Raw genomic sequence first — 6,237 nt, forward strand, 5'->3', positions numbered from 1 at the left:
ACTTCATTTCTCACTGAATTACCACATCTCCACTTACAGATACACCGTGTTTCGCTGCTCCTCAAGCAGAGCATAAATAGCTTTTGATTTGCAGAGCGGTGTTCCTTCCCTTCAGTGCTTGTCTCGCTGCGGTCACGTTGCACAAGGAGCCTCTGGTAGGAACACCCTGTGTGCCTGTGGCCCTACAGGCTGAGGAGCCTGGTGGTGCCTCTTCCTTTCGGGAGCAGCCAAGGTCATGCTGGTTGGACACCATCAGGTGCACTGGGTGTGTTATCTGGAACACCAGACATATCCAATAACAGCACCTGTATGGCAAGCTGGGACTGTGACAGGAGTGTCCCTGGGTCCCGGAGTCTGGGCCTGTCCCCAAAGGATGCAAGAAGGCTGTGAGTACTGCAGAGCCTCCCTGATGCAGTGCAGCCTAAAGAACTGCTCCAGCCTCATCCCTTACCACCCTCTGTCCTTCTACAACTTTCTTTAACAGTGAAGGCTCTGAGCCCCCTGGGCTTTGCAGCATCCACGGCACCCACCCCACCCGGCTCCATGGATGCCGGGTTGAGGTGGGACTGGGCCTGACGAGCTCACTGTCCCATTGATATCTCATCACAGCAAGTGCTTGTGGGTTATTAGCAAAGATGCTGCAAACCTGTTCTGGGATTTGTGCCTGGTTTTGCCTCAATAAGTGTATCATCTGCCCTGCCCTTCTCCTGTGCTGGCTTAGAGTTTCATTCCGGATTATTTTCGCCCCATCCCTAGTGAAGTTCACCCTGTTGACTGTCCTTGCACTGTATCTGTGAGCTGCCAGGTTTTCAGGGTTGTCGTCTGGTGTTACACTCTTATCTTCATCTTGTATTCCTTCTAAAATGTTCATAATTAAGAAATTCAAGGAATTTATAAAAATATTGAACACTTCTGTGCACATGTATGTACAAATCCTGAACCTGCGGGATTTTTATCCACTTTATTCCATTGGCTGCTGATGGTGCAGCTCTCAGCCCATCTAACCACAGCATGACAGGGAGATTAATGTTGAAGGTTTCCTAAGCAAGGAACTGATTGCCCTCAGGAGAACCAGCCAGGTCTCCTGCCATACACTGCGTTCTCTGTGGTCTGATCAAAGTGGATCGGGCTTCATCAAATGTATTGGCTGCTTACCTAAAACAGCCATCCTAGGGTGTTGATTGGATTAGCCAAAGGGTTAATCCCACAGTGTATGGAACTCACATTTCTAGATGACAAATGCAGTGGCATCCTATGTGACCTAGGCCTGGTGGGGGCTGGGGAATGAGGTGTGATGCAGTATCCCAGTAAATCAGCGCTGAGCGAGCACACGGCTGCATTTGGAGCTTCTTGGAGTGTCTTCAGGCACTAACATGGAGAGGAATGTATGTATGGCAGCAGTCCCGGCTGCAAGAGAAAAGGCTGGGGTGAGGTCTGGCTCTCAGAGAAGCCCTTCTGGGGGCTGAAGGGGCAGAGAGAGGGAGAAGTGCCTCTGGCTGCTTAATAGAAGAAAAAACAACCGCAGCTTTAAAAAAATAAAAGTTAAAACTAAAATAGAAAGGGACCATAAGCAGAGGATTAAAGAACATTTCTCCCCTTCATGTATCCCCTCCCCACCACAAAAAAAAACAACAAAACAAAACCTCCCTGTGGACAAGTATTTTTTTTTATATTTTTGCATTTCAAATAAAGTTGACTTTTAAATCTTCTCTGGACATCTGGTTTGCAACGACAGGAGCAGCAAGCAGAAGGCAGACAGCAGCCGCCTGTCCCCGATACCCACAGCAGCACCGCCGGTGGAACGGCCCCCGCCCCAGCGCTCACACAGACAGGCCCCGCTGCTCTGGCGCTTCTGCTGGGCCGGCACTCGGCGCTGGTGGCAGGCGCTGGAGGAAAGCTCTGCATGATGACGGTCTGCACTGTCTAATTTAACTGACCTTGATGATACGTTAATTGGGTTTTGTTTTACCTGAGGACGATCTGCCTCAAGGGGGAAATTGCGCTAACAGCTGCTGTGTTTTCTTTATTGCTCAAATATTAGCCAAAAGGTTTCCAGAAGAGAAGGTATGAAACACTTTGTTCTGTGGACTGGAGGGATTTTTTTTTTAGGCATTTTAGAACACTATGAAAGCATTTACCTTTTATTTATCTATTTATTTATTTATTTATTTTGCAGATGGAGTCAGGCCGTTGTTGCTCTGGCCATAGAGCTGTGCACATGGCCACGTTGCTGTCATCGAGCAGATACAGGCAGTGCCATGGTGCTGTGGCTCCCGGCCCTACCCCTGTGCCAGAGGGCTCAGGGACCCTCAGTGCACCCACAGAGCGGCTTCTCCTCACCTCCAACCCACCAGGGCTGCTTCAGGGCTGCTTGGTCCTCTCCAGGGAGCTGCTGACACGCCCAAACTCCCACCAGTCCTCCAAGGGCCTCCATGGGACCATCAGAGCTGTTGTGATTTCATTATGGGTTTCAGCTGGTGTCCCACAGGCTGAAGCCATTTGCCATTACAATTTTGCTTGTAATGGAGTTATTTATTGATCTCACAAAGTCATAAATAGGAAGCTCAGGCGTTCTTCAGCATGAGATACCCAGCGGTCTGTTTCCTACAAACATCATTATATGTCGTAATTCACTGAAAAAGATACTCATTTTTATGGAAAGGTCACAGTTATTAATTATATGAATAGCAACAGCAGCTCTCAGTGAGATCGCTTCCCAGCTGTGTGCTGCATGGACGTATGCACAGACAGGTGGGCAGCTCTGCCTGTGAAGAGCACAGCCTGAGAGATAACAGGAAAGCAGGGTGAGAGAGATGGAGCTCACTGGGCTGCGTAACTCCACACCTGCCTCCAATAGAGTTCAGGCAGGAGGGAGAAACCCACGGTTTCTCAATTCATTTCCCTAGAGGGTTAGATGTGGGAAGACTCTGAAGCACAGGGGGCAGGGCCAGGAGAACCACAGCCACAGAATATTTTGTCGCGGTGCAGGGAAGTCCTCAGCATCCCTCCCAGCAAGCTGGTACCACTGTCCAGGAAAGATGTCGTGGTCCATAACCATAGGATGCTCGGGCTCCAAGACCCAGCTCCTCCTCCAAAGACTGTGTATGCGCATCCAAAAACTACAGAATCTGCTCCAGGTAAGGCAGTAAAACATAGAGGGAAAAACGAAGCCCCCAGGTGATCTACCCGCCTCTGCCCACACCCAAGCACTTGTTTACAAAGCAGAATAGTGCAGGCAAGGAATGAAGGACCCTGGGGAAGGAACACTTTCAGGCTCTGGGAACTGGCAAGCTTCCATATTCAAACTGATGAGGCTGCAGCTGGGTTACAGTGGGTCACTGTGGGGAGGTTTATACTCACAGCAGTGGTGAAGAGGGTGGGAACCCCCTGAGCATGAGGACAAAACGAGCTGAAGAACTCAGAGAAGGAAAAATGTGATGGTGTTTTAGGGTGCAGTGGGCCAGGGCTGCTGGCATGGAGACTGGGGCTGCCTCCAGCAGCACAACCGTCAGAACTCATTGCCTTTCTCAAACCGTGCCATACTTTGAAGATATGTGTGCCAGTAGGAATCTGCTGTGTTTACTCCCAGGTCAGACAAAACACAGGGGATTCAAAACCAGCATCAGGTCTAAGGATGGCAAACACCGGTGAAAACTGGCGGTCACCACATGAGATTCTCCAAATGTGTCTGTTTTGCTTCTTCTATGACATTTGATTAAAGTCTCGCTATCCTGGCTATTAATTAAAGTGTTTGAAGGCAAGGCCGAAATTTCAGCTCCCCTCCCAAGTTCACCAGCTCCATACTCCTCCTCCTCCAAATATGTTTTTGCTATAAATTACTGGCACTGTTTCTGTTGATAGTCAACATAATCAAACATTTGTAAGCATGCTGTCTCTTCAATCTGTTCAGTTGATGCACTTTACCTGATCTTTCATTAAAGTAATCAAAACACTTGCTGTGCCGCATCTAATGAATGTTGCATGTATGATTAAGTACTTTCATTCATATTGCAAGTTTGATTTAATGTAATCTGCCTTTCAGACAGCCATTAGCCTAGCTCCTGTGTGAATTCGATTAATTGGCTGAATTCTTCCAGATGTCCATTAAGTATTACAGGAATTTCTATGTAAAAACAGCAGGGACTGTCTAGCGGAGAACCAAACAATGATATGTTATATTGCTGCCATGACTTACAAAAAGCTAGATTCATTTTCATTAATAAAACATCTGTACTCCTGCACAGCTATGCATCAAGATGCATTTATTTTATATGTTTATTTCTCTTATGACTATAAATAGACAGTTAAACAGAAGCACAGTATGTTCTGCTGGAAGATACACAAACAGAAACACATTAGAAGTGAAAATGGGAATAAGGAATGGCTGAGTTAATCCTTCAAATAAGCATCAGGCGTTGGAACAAACAAGGCAGCCGCCCCTATAGCTGCACGATATTTCTTCCAATGAGGGTGTTTTCCCTTAGGCAGCTATGAAACTGCAGAACAGGCAGGCTCGGAGTTGAGAAGTCCTGTGCCTCTTCTGTGCTACAAGGTTTCATCACACCTTTAGGTGGGAGCAACGGCACTGCTTAGCATTTTTAGATGATATAAAGAAAAAAAAAAAAAAAAAAAGCCATTAAAATAAATGTTTTCTTCTTAATGCTTAAAATGGAGACTTTTTTCTTCTTTTTTTATTTTATTTTTTTTATTTTTTCCATTTTGCCATTTAGAAAAGAACAACTTTTTTCCTAAAAAGCAGTTTGAATTTTAGTGTGCCCTACTGAGCTGTGGTAAGGACAGTGATGTTTTCAGGGGCAAGGAGGATGCTTCTGCATGCAGATGAGGCTCTCATCTTTGCGCTTTGCTTCTCAGCTGTAAGAAGGCTGCCTAAAGCACCATGTGGGTCCAGCAGACTTCCTTTCCCTTTCTGCTCCTCTCCCCCTACCGAATGCCCTCCTCCCTTTGGAGGCCAGGAGCCCGGGGCAGCGGTGCAGTAGTTTGGTGCTGACTCTGAGAAGCACTGACTTCCACACAGTTCCATTGCCCTGATGCTCCCTACATCTCCCCAAGGGCAGGGAGCTACCAGGAGCCGTGCTTTCCTTCACTCCACTGCCCCAAATGGTCAGGAGCCGGTGCAAGCCAGTTTGCTTTCAAAGGCTGCTTTAAAGATGCTCAACTTCCAGGAGACAGCAGAAAGAATACTGCTCAGCAAAACCCAGACTGGACAGCAAGAGGAATTCAGATTTGCTGAACTGTAGCTCCCATTCTCTGTCAATGGCTCACACAGTAATGCTGTTTGCTCCCTTGTTTGTTTACATACAGCCTCCTGGCGCCACTTCTTTCTCTATTTCTTGGTTTTGTTGCCATGTTCTCTACTATCCTCCTATAGAAAATGCACACCAAAACTCCTTCCAGCCTTGCACATTTTTAGGTTTCAGCACTATTTCTATTCTGCAATGAAAAACACTTTAAGACAAATTTTCTCCAATAGTTGTGCTGTGACACCTTGGGCCAGGACCCAAGCAGCAAAACGAAAGTCCAGCCCTATGAATTTCAGCCCTCATACCGAAATATTTGCAACAGCTCCTTGCAACCTTCCCCCTGCAAATGACAGAGGAAAGCAAAACGTCCATCTTTGAATGATGGCATTGATCTTCACTGCAGAAGCATTTGCTTGGCAGTGAGAGCTGCAGCCTGCAAGGAGCAGAGGGCTGCAGCGTGTGTGGGGGGAGCAGAGAGGATGCAGTTCTCTGTGAGCCGCACAGCACTAGCAGCAGCACCGGGAGAAGCAGCCCCCCAGTCTGAAACACAGCACAATCCTGGCTCCCGGCACAGCCAGAAGCAGCTCTTGGATTGTTGCGAGTGGCAAAATTGTGTAAATATCATTTATTGGTGACAAATTTCAAAACGCAGCAAAACAAACGGAGCCCAGGCGAGTTTACAGAGCCGTATGGTTGTTTTTTTTTTTTCAAGGCAAATGCAGACAAGTCACATCTTCTTTTGAAGCCCGAGAGACTGAAAAATTAAATCAGTAGGCTTTGTTATTGATGTTTTTCTAATACAAATGTTTTGAAATCCTGCCTTTCATGTGTCTCTTACAAATAAGCAGAAATGTGCGATGAATCATCTCAGCTTTTAATTCCTTTAATAGATTCTTATCTCACCCACTAACATCTAAACAATTTTTGTTTCTGCAACAATCCCTTCCTCAGTGGTAAATATTGCTCTCAGACAACA

Source organism: Excalfactoria chinensis, chromosome 5 (genome assembly GCF_039878825.1).
Source record: "Excalfactoria chinensis isolate bCotChi1 chromosome 5, bCotChi1.hap2, whole genome shotgun sequence".
NCBI lineage: Eukaryota > Metazoa > Chordata > Aves > Galliformes > Phasianidae > Excalfactoria > Excalfactoria chinensis.